The sequence below is a fragment of the Mustela erminea genome, chromosome 1, assembly GCF_009829155.1.
Source record: "Mustela erminea isolate mMusErm1 chromosome 1, mMusErm1.Pri, whole genome shotgun sequence".
Lineage (NCBI taxonomy): Eukaryota > Metazoa > Chordata > Mammalia > Carnivora > Mustelidae > Mustela > Mustela erminea.
Window position 1 is genome coordinate 85,256,184 of NC_045614.1, and position 15,381 is coordinate 85,271,564.

At 37.4% G+C, this 15,381-nt stretch overlaps 1 long non-coding RNA gene across 1 annotated transcript; it reads right to left on the minus strand.

Annotated features, from left to right (window-relative positions):
- Nucleotides 1–635: 635 nt before the first annotated feature.
- Nucleotides 636–8,846, minus strand: LOC116584114. Its single transcript, XR_004283059.1, has 3 exons — nt 8,805–8,846; nt 8,132–8,255; nt 636–1,344 (listed from the first exon to the last, which is right to left on the minus strand). It is a non-coding gene; the product is annotated as an uncharacterized LOC116584114 (long non-coding RNA).
- Nucleotides 8,847–15,381: the final 6,535 nt, after the last annotated feature.

The window sequence follows — 15,381 nt, forward strand, 5'->3', positions numbered from 1 at the left end:
GAATTCCCAGCATACCATAATTTTAACTCCTATAGAGCATGTCCTTTCTGAAGTAAAATTTGTTCACTGAGGCACATGTGAATGACAGGCAAAACTTGTTTTTCCCCATGACTCATGAACCACTGTTCAATATTTACAGTAACTCTAAAAAGGAATTTTCTAGAATCAGAGGTTGACTCAGGCCATCCTCATAATTATTTATTTAAAAAAAAAATTATGCACTCTCTGTTCCAGTTGATGTCCTCAAGAATCAGTCTTTTTCAGGAAAAAAAGGAAATCTGAAAAATTCCAAGGATCTTATTTATGCCCCGAATTTCAAACTAATTTGTATAAATCATTCAATTCCCCATGTAAAAGAAAGATTGGTTTTTTTCTCTTTCCTGATTGGAGACAGCTTTGACACATGTGGATGTTCTGACCAATAGAAGCAATTTTCATGACTTTTCCTTTTTGAGATTCTCAGGAGGAAAAAAAGCAAGCTTACTGACTAAATTAAATTACATTTCATGACTAGGGCAGTAAACAAGAGGATTAGAGGTACACTCTGGGTGGGGTTCATACAGGTCCTAGGAAAAGAAAGAAAAACAGGATTTTTTTAAAAAGAAAGAAAGAGAGAAGAGTTAAAAGATTTAGAAAACTCTAAAAAAAAAAAAAAAAAAAGACATTCCAGAATTGTACAATGTGTGTGTGTGCCTGTGTGTGTGTGTGATTATGGAGGTGGAAGGAAGAAGTGTGTAAGAGTCAGACAAAATCAAACCTTAAGTGAAAGTTATATTTTTGTCAGGAAAACCTTGGTGAATAAGTATCTTTATCTCTATTCAGGCAAAATATACCAAGATAATTAGCAGAAGTCCTTAAAGAATATGACCTCACCTGAGATGCCATCTCAGAAACATTTTTCTACAATAATAGAACCATCTAACACATTCACACGTGCACACACTCACATACACACACACATTTTAACATGTTAACTCCAAACCCAAAGCCATACTAATGGATATAAAGAAAGGACAGGATGGAAATTGCAAAAATGGCAGGGTATTCTTAAACACCTTGGGTGGACGTACTTGAAGTCTTACTTCTTTCCCAAGTTTTCTCCACAAAAAGCTAACAAGAAAAGAAAGTGTTTATGGCCAGAGCTGGGAGAAAACAAAAAAGTAAATTGTTCAAAGTTCTGGAACGACACCAAGACAAAGGCACATTCAGTCCGGGTACCGCCTTCCTTATCCTTTCCAAACTGTAAATAGACGGAGAACACGGTGCTCGAAGCTCCTCTGCTCTCCTTAACCACCGTCGCACAGGGTAACCTTGACTTAGATTTTCCACAAATGTGATGCATTCCTATGAAAGAGACACGTATATAATTTTATAGATCTGTCATATTTTTAAATGCTTAAGGATACCCTATCATTTAAAGGATTCCCCCTCCTTTATACGTGTCTACGTTCCAATTTTGGCATTTGGGACTTCTATAAAATGTAGTGTATCAGAATAGTGTTCCATTTCAGAATCAGTGAATGGCTTTGCTACACCAGAACGTCAGGCTTCAGCATGTTATTTCTGTATTCTAATTCAAATCCTTTATGTGACTACCTATCCATTTCTAATTTGAATTTTGCTGGGTGGTTTAAAGCTTTTAAGTCCTTTCACATCTATTCTTTAAGATGCTTAGTTTAGCATCTTGCATTTTCCCGCCAGGGTTTTCTTGTGCATAATTCTTTGGCACGCCAGGTGGCAGGTTCTGAAACAGTTGTTGGGCGTTCTGTGGCCCTCAAACTCTCCCAAGGAATATGGGCAACTTGGGAGCATCCTGAAGGATTCGGTGCCTGGGGTAACGTGTGTGCTGTTTGTTTAGTGAATTAGCACCTCCACAAAAGATCGTAAAGAAGGTGTTCCTGATGGCGTGGAGCACAGAAATAGGAAGCCGAGTTGATCTGTTTCAGCACTAACTCATGCTCTGCCAGCACTCTACAAATGCTAGACTCCAGTTCAAAATTGGTAACCTCCATGTTTTTAGCCAGTGTTCCCTATGTTTGAAGATCTGATTTAGAAGATGTCAGCTGGCATCCATGGTCTTGGAGGAGCTTTTAATGAGAATGTGGTTTCTTTGGTCATAGATGACTCTAATGCCTGTCTTATTCGTTCGTGTTCCCTTGGCAGGAACGTGGAGCACATTTTCCAGGGACCTCAGTTCTGATGTGGGCTTTTTTTTTTTTTTTTTTTTTTAATTCTATGCGTTAGCAATAAATCTATAATGACTATTATAAGGTCTAAATATATGAAACAGGAATGGTGAAAAGGCCACCTGCATTATGGTAGTACCAATAATAGCTCCCAGTTCTGCATGCTAACTAGGGCGCAGCCTCACGGCTGAGTTATTTACATACACCTAATCTTTATAATAAGGCTGCAAATTAGGTACGCTTATTAATATTTCACAGATAAAGAAACCGAGCCTGTCTGTTACTGAAAATATGTGTCACCTTGACCCCAGAGCCTAAGCTTTTGACCATTACACTCCCCTGCCTCTCTCTGCAATGCATTTAAGTGTCCTTTGAAAAGCTGCAATGCTCTATAAATGTCAGGTGGTGTTCTCGTGGCTGTTGGAAAGGAGTCTAATTCCTGCACTCTTCTTACTGCCACAATCTAAAGGAAGAAATGCCTTCAAGTGATGTGAAGAGTACAACCATCCTTGTGAGTCACTGGAGTATAGCTATCCCGTGGGGGTGAGGGGCAGGAATATTTCAGAACTAGTGCTTTACATTTTCAAGAACTCAAGTCAGGGGCCAATGTCACCAGTAACTGCTGCCATCTATTTCAGAGTGTGGGGAAGAAAAAGCCTTGACGAAAAGCAAACAAAACAGCTACTTCAAGGCTGACGAAGGCCTGCCTGGGATGTCTGTATTTTTCTGCTGTGGCTGCAAAGAAAATGTTTGCATTCTGAGAGCACTTCAAAATGAGTTCATTTATCTGCTCCTTGGAAGATTCCTCTATGTTAAGGTCTCCCGGGGAAAGATATCGTTTCTGTGACACCACAAGTTAAAGACATCTGGTTCCGGGCGCCTGGGTGGCTCAGTGGGTTAAGCCGCTGCCTTCGGCTCAGGTCATGATCTCAGGGTCCTGGGATCGAGGCCCGCATCGGGCTCTCTGCTCAGCAGGGAGCCTGCTTCCCTCTCTCTCTCTCTGCCTGCCTCTCCATCTACTTGTGATTTCTCTCTGTCAAATAAATAAATAAAATATTTAAAAAAAAAAAAAAAAAAAAAAAAAGACATCTGGTTCCATTATCCATCACTGTTATTTACAAGTGAGAAATTGATTGAAGGCCAAAGGTCAGGACTCCCGCAACAGAAAACTCAAACAATGTGCTCAGAACTTGGGTAACACCCTCCAGCTTATGCAGATATGACATCTCAGAGTTTAAGGCCTATTGTTTTCTGACATATCTCTATGACAAAATATTATTTGTCAGTTTTCCCTGAAATAGAAGTACACATCATTACGGAGACATGAGACTGCTTTCTCTAACAAGTTGATCATTTGGGCAGCAATAAGCAATTGTGAGTTATCAATAATTACTTTGTTAAGCAAACAGATTTCAGCAATTTCTCTCAAGTAAAATATTGCTTTCATGACATCAACCCTTTAGCTGAAAAGAGGAATTAATCTGTTGTTGAGGCAACTAAAGTGATCTTAATTATAGCTCTGAATTTGGTTTCATCCATAGATTAGGGGAACTATTTTGTTGATCTTAATGGATTCTTGAATTTACAAGAACCTCCCCCACCCCGACTCTGCTCGCTCGCGCGCGCTCTCTCTCTCTCTCTCTCTTTCTCACTCTCTCTTTCTCTTCCTCCCTCCCCTTTCTCTCCCATTTATACAAGAATCTTCAGGCCTGAGCTGGTGTAGTAAATGTCTATTAAAGCATTCAAATATTTACTTCTCTACCATCATTACTAAACACTGCTTTGGAGGAGGAACAATAACAAACAGCCTCTGTCACTTGAGAGGAAATGTCAATACATCCTAGTTGATAAGGGAAGCTACCTGTGATCACATACACTCAGTGGGGAACAGATGCAATGTGTTTGGGTAGGAAAGGCGAATAAGCCAACATGGTGACCATCCAAGCCACGAGCAGCTCAAGAACTGGAATTGGGGTATGAAACAGAGCTATGGTGCATAAATAAACCCATTTCTGTTTTTTTTCATTTTTTTTTTTAAAGATTTTATTTATTTGATAGAGAGAGACACAGTGAGGGAGGGAACACAAGCAGGGGGAGTGGGAGAGGGAGAATCGGGCTTTCCGCTGAGCAGGGAGCCTGATGGGGGGCTCAATCCCGGTACCCTGGGATCATGACCTGAGCCGAAGGCAGACGCTTAACGACTGAGTCACCCATGTGTCCCTGTTTCTTAAATTCTTATTTAAAACCAATGGAGAAGCTGTCCATGGTTTTCCATTTCAGCATTTTAATTTTTCTCTGTCCTAAAGAAGTCTAATTTCTTACTGAATACAATTCTAATGGGTTTTGTGTTATTACCAATTTATCCCATTTTGTTTTAAAAGGCACTCTCTTTTGTTCTGGAGGGGAAACCTTAAAAATCTAAAACTCCCTATGGACAATGTGGTAGAGAATCCATGGAAGGTTTTTTTGATTTTTGGTTTCTTTTTTTTTTAACATCAGCCTATATCTATAGATACAGCTTGAAAGATCACTGGATTCTATGTAAATTGTTATTCCTGAGATAATGAGACAAGTGTGTTGGTCAATTAGTACGTATTGTCAACCTTTAAAACAATGTGAGAAAGCCCTTAAAAGATTTCTGACAGAAGTAGCTAAAACACTGCATGTGTGTAAGTGTGTGTGTGCGTGTGTACACACATATCCCTCAGGTATAGGATAGAAGCCAGAATGAGAGTTGAAAATTAAAACTAATAGGGAAAGTCTCAAAAATCTAAGTTTTGTTTTCAGTTAGAATCTTAAAGAAGAGTTTGAGTGGTTCCTATTCTATCTAAAACGGTTTGTTCATAAATAATGAATGTTAGAAAGGCAGAACGCCTAAAGTCCCTTTACATCCAAAAGAAAATTTATGATCCCTTCAAAATTTTAAATCATTTCAGACTGGGTAAAAAGAATACCTTTAGGTATTATTTTTGACCTAAGTTCTACTCTGGCAACTTGCTAGAATTAGATTCGATATAAGACAGAGTTAATCAACCTCAGCACTACTGGTACTTTGGACCAGATAATTCTTTGTTATCAGGAGCTGTCCTGTGAATTATGAGACTTCTAGCAATATTCTTGGCTTCTACCCACCAGATTCTGGTAGCAACCTCACCATCAGATGTGAGCATCAAAAATGTTTCCAGACTTTACCAAATGTCCCTTGAGAAAGATGGTGAAAAAAATCACCTCAGCTGAGAGCCACTAATAAAAGAACTCCTCTGTAGTCTGTGTGTGTGTGTGTGTGTGTCTGTGTGTCTGTGTGTCTGTGTGTTTGGTGGTGGTGGTAGTGGTGGTGGGGTTCTTAAGAAAGTAACTGTAAGATAATTTCAGCTTCAATTTTTTAATTTCAACTTTAATTTGATCCTGCACTTTGAAAAAAATGACCTCAACACTTGTCTACTCTCATAAGAAGTGGAGAATATTTGCCTTTCTTTTGAGTCCTGCTTTGCCTTGTAAAAAGCTTTGATAAAAAGAATGTGAATAAGTGACATTATGAAGCTAGGCCTTGGAAGGTCTTACGGGTTCCAATTTGCTGTCTTGGAGTGCTGCGCTAAGGCTGCCATCTAAGGAAGCCAGTCTAGCTTCCTGGAAAAATCAAAAAGCACATGAAAGAAAGACAAGATGCTCTAACCAGCAGCAAGCTCCAACGTCAGACATAGGAGTGAAGCCATTTTGGACTTCATAGGCCAACTGATCACCCGGCCAACTCAGTCTCATGAGTGAACCTGGGTGAAGAGGAAATAACCAGCAGAGGAAATAACCAGCTATCCTATAGAGCCAAGAGAAATAAACTATTACTTGTTTTTTTTGTATAGTGTGGCAGAAAGGTGGGCTACTGGTATTTATCTGATCCTCAAGTCTTCCTTTTGGACTTCTCTTCATCTTTTCCCATATTTGTGAGAGGGCTTTCAATAGTAGACTTTTTCTATCATGATACTTATACTAATTTTTATTTCCCAATGGAACCCTGAAGTAGGGTAACACAGTTCAGAAAAAAGTACAGAGAATTCAATTTCACTCTGGCTAATCTATGGGACCACACTTAATTTGGGAGATCCCATATATGTTGATCCCATATATATGTTTCCTAGCATATTTGAGCTTGGAAAACGTCTTACAACGCTGTGTCCATTCATTCTTCACCTGGTCATAGAAAAGTAGAGGATGGGAGAAAACATTAAAAATTACTCCTGCTCTTTAGTTGTTCCAGTTTTGAATCCAGGAGAATTCAGAAGGAGATTTTTACAACACGGCCAGAGAGATTAATATACTGTCTAATGCAATAAAGATCTCATGGGCAAAAACCATATTGAGGAATAGTAATCAGGCACATTTTTAAAATCAGAAGTAGAGGAAAAGTAACACTAAACATTTTGGTGACACAAGAAAATGTTTATGACATTCAAAAGGAAGTGTAGCTCAGAAATAATTTAAATAGGTTTAAGTGCCCACCATAAAAACCAAAAAAGAAAAACTGTTAGTAAATGGAATCTTGAGAGATATAAATCAATAAAGAATAAAAAATTTTCTGTAAGACAAATTGAAATGTACCTGGGAGAAATAAGTGCTAATAGTTTCTTGGTTGATAAAATTGAGTTTGGACTTCCAAAAGTATTGTATGTGCAAAAAAATTGTGATGTTTATATTCCATAATGGTTAGAAGGAATCCTGAAATCAAGAAAGACTACAATTCTGAACTGTAGATAATCTTTTCAAGCTCAGTGGGTCAAGTCAAACACACACTACAGGTTTCACTTTACTTTTGGCCCTAAAAGATTAACTCCAGGCCAAAGGGGATGCAAGATCCACAACAGTGATTCACAACGTCTAGAGGACATTGGAAATCACCTCGGCACTTGCAGAAAATATTCCAAGTGGGCCTGTACTTAGAGATCCTGATTCAATAGACCCCGGGTGGAATTAGGAAATTTCTACTTTTGGCAAAATATCCTGGGTGATTCGGACGTAGATAGTCTAAGATCATACTTTGAGAAACAGTTATCTGGACCCAAGAGAATAAATTCCCAAGTTCTGTACTGATTATACCAAATGAAAATCCCTAAGTGTTATTTTCAAAGTATAAAAATACCATATAATGTCCAACATGATGCTTTGTTGAAGAAAACCTACCAGTTGTTTTGTTCCCAAGGAAAATGCATGAAGCTTACTATTTGTGTGTGTGTGTGTGTGTGTGTGTGTGTGTGTGTGTGTCTGTGAGAGAGAGAGGGATATTTTAAGAGAGGGAGAGAGAGAGAGAGAGAACATCCTTTACTGAAGATGTTCCTGATGATGTTGGCAGCGTTATCTCAGATGTCAAGGCATGAGGGTCTCAAATTTGCTAACAGGCTCGGGAAGATGGCTCCAAACCATAGCAGAATTTTTCCCTATTGTGTATTGCTAATTCCAAAAAACTGTATAAAATTGTCCAGGTGATTTATCGATCAAGGAAAATCTATATTTTTTCTAATAGGGTTTAATCAGAAAAATTAAGGAAAACTTTAGCTTACTGTGAAGAGTTTACATTCAGCAAAAGGGAAAATGTTCAAATATTCGGCTCTTCAAAAATGGCAAAGAAGTACACATTTCAAATTTAAGGATTTTGCAATAATTCAGATGTGAAATGGGATATCAATCATCCAAACTTGGCATCTCAACCTTGCTTATATTTTTGTGAGTGGAAATGTCATTGCATTTAACAAGGACAAGTGTTTCAAATGTTCTTTCTCGTTTTCTTGCTTTGTAGACTTTGTTCCTTCTGTCTAAAATACCTTCCTTATACCTTCTTCACTTAACTAAATCCTGCTTTTCCCTGAGACTCAGCTCAGACTCCACCTCCTCCACGGGGTTTTCCTTGAAATCCCCCATTCCTACCCCTTTACTTCCTGAACCACTTTTCTTCCTACCTTTTCATAGTAGCTGGGGCTTTCCTCCATCAGTTTACTGTGACTCTGATGTCTGCAGCCCCTTTGCCTCCAAGAGAGTTCAATGAGATCAAAAGCCTCATCTTATTTGTTTCTATTTCTGGAACTGAGCAAATAGTAGGGGTTAAAAAATAACAGCATAATGATGGATTTTTAAAATTGAAAAATATTAAATCTTAGTGAAGCATAACATGAGTATTAGTTGCAGGAATACGAAAAACCAGGAGGTCATTCACTGAAAGATGTGTAACCACATGAAGAAAAGCTAACATAATATATCACACACTCACCATAACAAACATGTACAACAACACATATTAAAGGAGTAGTATGATCTGCTATGTTTAAGCACTATAAAATTATAGTATGGTTGGAATTGCTTTTCCCCCTTACACTGAAACACACACACACACACACACACACACACACACAAATACACACACACACAAATACACACACACACGTGTGCACACACACACTCAAAGGCAATGGAGTTCTCTGGCACTTTTGTTTTCTTCGTATAGCATCTAGCACAGAGCTGAAAAAGTTGATGTTTCTATTTCCTTTGGTCTTATTAACAGGAACAATCTACTTAGTACTATTCTTTGAGGTAGTGTGCAAATTCTCCTAAACAAAAATAAAAACACAGAAGCACCTGGATGGCTCAGTCATTGGGCATCTGCTTTCAGCTTGGGTCATGATCCTGGGGTCCTGGGATGGAGCCACACATCAGGCTTCCTGTTTGACCAGAAGCCTGCTTCTCCCTCTTCTACTTGCCCTGCTTGTGTTCCTTCTCTCGCTGTTTCTCTCTCTGTCAAATAAATAAGTAAAATCTTAAAAAAAAAAAAAAAAGAGCAAAATAAGTATTTGATTTTCAAAGAAAAAACATAAAATATTTCTTTCCATTGAATTATGTACTTAAAATACAACCTCATCACTTAATTAGTATTGTCTACTTGGGCACAATATTACCTTTACTTTCAATCTTCAAAATTTAAAAAAAAAAAAAAATTTATTTACTTCTTTTGTAATTTTCCCCTACCAACAGGTTGAGCTAGGCAAGGCCAAGCAAACTGTGATTAAGTAAATGGCTGTTTCTTTTAATCAATTAAATTATAAAGTTGGCACATGATGTTCATAGCTCCTTAAATAATGACTTAATAAAGAATAGGTAGTTTAGTACTTAGCACAATGAGACAATAATCAGAAAGTCATAAAAACAGACACCTTTAAATAGACAAACATATAATACATAAGGTTTATTCCAATAACCCCTAAAATTAGTATCTCATGAAAGAGTGAGTGCAAATCACTGCACCTTATTCAGTGCAATCAGACTAAATCCACTGTCTGACTAGAAAGCTGTCATTGTAGAGGCCTTTATAGCCTCAGTAAACAAATTGTTCAGGTAAAAGATGAACATATGTGAAAAGGGAAAACATGTTACGTATTTCAAGTGAAGAACTATTGAATTTTTAAAAATCAAAAGGCTTCAACTATTTTGAGCCCTATATCCACTCAAAATCCCTATGTCACTTTGTATCATTCTTAGAACTCATGAATCTTTGTGATTTCAAGTATAGCTCAGCTTGGGATGTGGCTGAAGAGACATCTATTTTATTTTTTTAAAGATTTTATTTATTTATTTGAGAGAGAGAGGCTGCACATGAGATGGGGGAGGGGCAAAAGGAGAAGCAGACTTCCGGCTGAGCAGGGAGCCCATGTGGAGTTCCAGCCCAGGACCCTGGGATCATGACCTGAGCCGAAGACAGACACTTGACCAGCTGAGCTACCCAGGTGCCTCTGAAGATGCTTTTAAACATGTTAGGGGTACAAAATAAACTACTGGGACTTCATCAAGATAAAAAGCTTTTGCATAGCAAAGGAAACAGTTGACGAAACCAAAAGACAACTGATAGAATGGGAGAAGATATTTGCAAATGTCTTACCAGATAAAGAGCTACCATCCAAAATCAATAAAGAACTTATCAAAGTCAGCACCCAAAGAACAAATAATTCAGTCAGGAAATGGGCAGAAGACATGAATAGACATTTCTCCAAAGAAGACATACAAATGGCCAACAGACGTATGAAAAAATGCTGAACATCTTTGGGCATCAGGGGAATACAAATCAAAACCACAATTAAGACACCAGTTCACACCAATCAGAATCGCTAAAATTAATGACTCAGGGAAAAAACAGATGTTGGTGAGGATACAGAGAAAGGCAAACATTCTCCCACTGTTCATGGGAATGAAAGACGGTGCAGCCACTCTGGAAAAAGTATGGAGGTTCCTCAAAAAGTTGAAAATACAGCTACCCAAAACCCAGCAATCACACTACCGGAGGTATCTATCCCAAAGATACAAATGTAGTGATCCAAAGGGACATCTGTACCCCATTGTTGATAGCAGTATTGTCCACAATAAGCAAATTATGGAAAGAGCCCAGATGTCCATCAACAGATGAATGGATAAAGAAGATGTGGTATATATAGATATAACAGACTACTATTCAGCCATCAAAAAAAAAAAAAAGACATCTTGTCATTTGCAACAACGTGATTGGAACTAGAGGGTATTATGTTAAGCAAATAAGTCAACCAGAAAAAGACTATCACATGATTTCACTCATGTGTGGAATTTAAGAAACAAAACAGAGGAGCATAGAGGAAGGGAGGGAAAAATAAAACAAAACGCAATCAGAGAGGGAGACAAACCAAAAGAGACTCTTAACCATGGGAAATAAACTGAAGGTTGCTGGAGGGGAGGAGATAGAAGGATGAAGTTACTGGGTGATGGGCATTAAGGAGGGCACGTGATGTAATAAGCACGGAGTTTTATATGCAAATGATGAATCACTGAACTCTACCTCTGAAACTAGTAATACATTATATATTAATTGAATTAAATAAAATAAAATTTAAAAATATGTATAGGCATAAAATAACATTTTAGGGGTAGAGTACCTGGTTTATTAATATATGCATAAGAATTTTTTTAAAAAGAGGAATACCTGCATCTTAGATTCTGATGGGCATAAACAAATATGTTGATTTTATGATACATACTAGTATACTGAAATTATTCCCAAAGAAGTAGTTAGATGTTAATATGAAAAGAACTTCAGTATATTTAAGAGAATGTGCTGGGGTTAATGCATATTTGGGATTTAGACAAATCAAAATAATTGACCAATTTAAGTAGAAGATAAATCTTGATTTCTCTCTGAAAACAAATTTCTCTTTGCAGAGTACTTAGGGCAAAAGTTCATATTCTTATTTGAGGGTTTGACCTTCTTCATGTCTTCAGTCAGATGTTTCCTACTCAGTGGGGCCCACCCTGGTGACCTATTCAAAATGGAAATATGCACCCACACTTCTGAACACGTTTACCCTGGCAGTTTTTTGTTGTTTATTTTTTACTTTTTTCCTAACACTTCCTCCTAACTATTTAACTTATCTACTATGTTTTTTGCTTACAGTTTGTCTCCTTACATGAGAACATAAACGCCTCAAGAGAGGGCTATTTTACCTGATTTGGCCAGTGGTAGTTGGTACATGGTGGTCACACAATAAATACTAGCTGACTTGCAGTACTTTTTTATACATACTACCTGAAAAAGTCAAGAACACGTTTTGGTAAAACCCACTTTACCAACGGATAAAATTGAGCACAAGTATTTTTGGGTAGCAATTCACAGTATGAATTTCAAGCAATTTTTAAATTGTACTACAATATTTAGAACAATTGTTTTTAAGTGTATTTTTGTTAATATAAATATGCTTACTTCTGTATATTAGATGGTAGAAAGTCTTCTGTTTGAGAGTTTATAGATGGAGATATGTATGTGGGGAAACTTACTTTTATAATAAATATCATATAATTATAATAAATATCTGATTAACAGAATATATCAGTTTGAGAAAATTGGTTTTACTTTACAGTCAAAATTTTGATTCTGAAAATTCTGCCTTAAATTTGACGTTAGGAAACTTTTGAAAGAAAGAACGGAAAGGCATTTTCATAATACATTGTTATACACCCATTTCTTTGATGACCTCATCCATCTCCATTACTAATCTACTGCATCTATACCACTTTCTCATCCATTTAAATTTCAACACCTGCTCCACATCTGTCTTGCCAGGATAACCTCAGTGCTTTGTCAGACACAGGACTATGAGTAGAGCAAATACTTTCGTCACTTTTATTACTACACTTCCTTTAAGTTTCCCCAGTGCCTACCGTCTAGTCAGAGAATGTGACCTTTTTGTAAATTCTACTGTTAGAATAATGGGTTATCCTTGAACTCGGAATGCCCTTGGTCATCAGGGAACACTGACTTCTTCAAATACCCGCACATATTTGGGAATCCATCCTAGAGGTTAGGGATGAATTATCTTACCCTCTAAATATCACCTCTAGCTATCTGGATTCACAATGTGGAATTGATCATGATTCCTTGCCAGTAATATTCAAATTTCCCACACAATCCTTATACAGCTTCATCTTCTAGCATTCCCATGATCTACCTGTTATGCATGAAATAAGTGACCTGAATCCATATGACATAAAACAGTAAAATTATAGCAATTTACTAACAGTTCTCTTTTTGGCTATAATATAGATATGAAAAAAGCAACAAAACAAAATAAAATACACAAAGGTGACCATGGTGGCTGGTTAATTTCATGTAGATCTTTACATAAATTCTGCTATTTTTGAATAGAAGTACATCTAGGGAAGATATTGGTCAGGTGTTTCATGATCCTCTTCCTGTCTCTGATGTCATTACAGAAGTCCAGGTGATCATGGTCTTTCTGGACTATAGCAGTTGTCTCCTAAGTGGCCTTCCCTTTCCAGTCCTGCCTTTCTCCTTTTTCATCCTCCACAGTATTGAGAAAATTATCTTTCTTAAAACTTTTAGTCCCTTGTGAACTCCTTAGTGCATATAAAATAAAATTCACCCTCCTTTAGAGCCTTAATGCTGACTTATTGTTCAGACTACTCTCTCCTCTGTCTCCCACCTTTTCCTGTGTGCCTCAGAGGAATAGTCTTGCTGTCTGAGATGTTCATGATGTTCCACTTGATTGGGATCTCTATGTGTCTGCTTTGGCCACCCAGGGGCTAACATGAACCTTGACACATACTAGATACCAATAAACAGATTGCAGACTTAAGATGATTGAGGAAAACTATGAGCTTCCTTCCCTTTCCAAATCACAGAGGAAAAAAAAGTGAAAATAAAATGTGTCCATGGCAGCACTGGAAGCACAAGAAGGGTATAAATAGTAAATGAGATCAGTCAGGAATTTGAGGAAGATAGAAACATTGGGATATAAAATCCAATAGAGCTGATGAATATGTGACCCAATATATGTTTAAAAAAGAAAGCTCTTGTAAATGTTCATGATTTCCAATTTTGTAGCTCTCATGGTTTGCAGTTATTTGGACACAACTGAATAATAAATCAGTGACCTGGGAGATCAAGCAAAGCAATTCTCTCAAAACACACTGAATGGATAAAGATGCAGGGAGTATGAGGAAACCATTAGGAAAAATAAAGGATTGGGGCCCCTGGGTGTCTCAGTCAGTTAAGTGTCTGCCTTTAGCTCAGGTCATGATCCTGAAGTCCTGGGATGGAGCTCTGGGTCAGTCTCCTTGCTCAGCAGGGAGCTTGCTTCTTCCTCTGCCCTTCAACCCGCTTGTGCTCTCTCACCACTCTCCGCCTGACCCGTGCTCTCCAGCTCTGGCTCTCACTCTCTCAAATAAATAAATAAAATCTTAAAAAAAAAAAAAAGGAAAAATAAAGGATCAATTCAGAAGTTTCTATTTATATTTAATAGGAATTCCAGTAGGGGGAATGAAGAAGATGCAATGTTGAGATAGTTCAAAAAATAATAGCAGAAAATCTCCCTGAGATGAAGAAGAAAATGCAAAACTTTCTTTTACAAAAGCTATCAACTGCCAAGTTGCCATGTTCTCAATGGAGTGAAAATTCACCTTCAAAGATAAAGAGAAAAAATCATAAAAACTAAAATCACAGAAATATGGAAAAAGTTTCCTTCAGAGGAATGGAGTTAAAATGAGAATGCAGATGTATCATCTGCGAATCTAGATGATAGAAGACGATGGAAAAAATTCCTCTCTAATTCCGAGATTAAATTATTTTGAACCTAAAATTCTATATCCTGCAAAATAACCAATCAAGTATAAAAGCAAAAGAAAAAAACATTTGGAGGCATAGCAAGATGCAGGCGACCTAAAATATGGAGTACTTGATGTAGTACTCAAATAAGGCAATAGATAGATACATACATACATAGGAATATATTATAAAGAGAAAAGCATAGAAGAAAGGGGAATGTAGCAAAAAAAAAAAAAAGCAGTTAAACTCTTGATTTAAATGATCATAATTAAGCATTTAAGACATTCATGAAAATTCTGGAATTCTTATGTCCTAGAAATTCCTAAATTCCTAAATAAAATAACAAGGTAACTTAAAAATAACCATGGAAAAACATAAAATAATATTATATTATTTCTTTATATCAATATTTTGGTAAACCTAGATTCCAGAACTCTAGAGTCTAGATTCTAGTGAGTCTTGGGTTATATCTTTATATCCACTAACCTCTAGCTGAAATCTAGCACGAGCTTCTATGATAAGTCTAAGCAAAAAACATAATGGTAGGGGCGCCTGGGCGTCTGGATGGCTCAGTGGGTTAAAGCCTCTGCCTTTGGCTCAGGTCATGATCGCAGGGTCCTGGGATGGAGCCCCGCATCAGGCTCCCTGTCCTCTCTCTCTGCCTGCGTCTCTGCCTACTTGTGATCTCTCTGTCAAATAAATAAATAAAATATTTTTAAAAAATAATGGTATTAGCAATACTTGAGACTTTCATCAGTACAAATCACAGAAATGTATAGCTCATTTTTAGTTGGTGCAGGTATGTGAAAATATCACTTACGATAGGCATTAGGTTAGCCTATAGGTTGTACATCATCTCCAAGGGCTTGCCTACAGATGTTCCTGCAAATGAGCTGATCACCCCCTCAGACAAATGTGCCCAGTTATCCACATTCTCACGTTGGTGCCTCTGCCACCCTTTTAGCCTCTACTAGTCTGATTGACCTCTAATTACGAAAAGTTGAAAAGAGATGAGCTCTTTCTATTACTTGCTGACGTTCTGTTAACTGGACAGTTGTGATGAGAATTTTTCACTCTCCC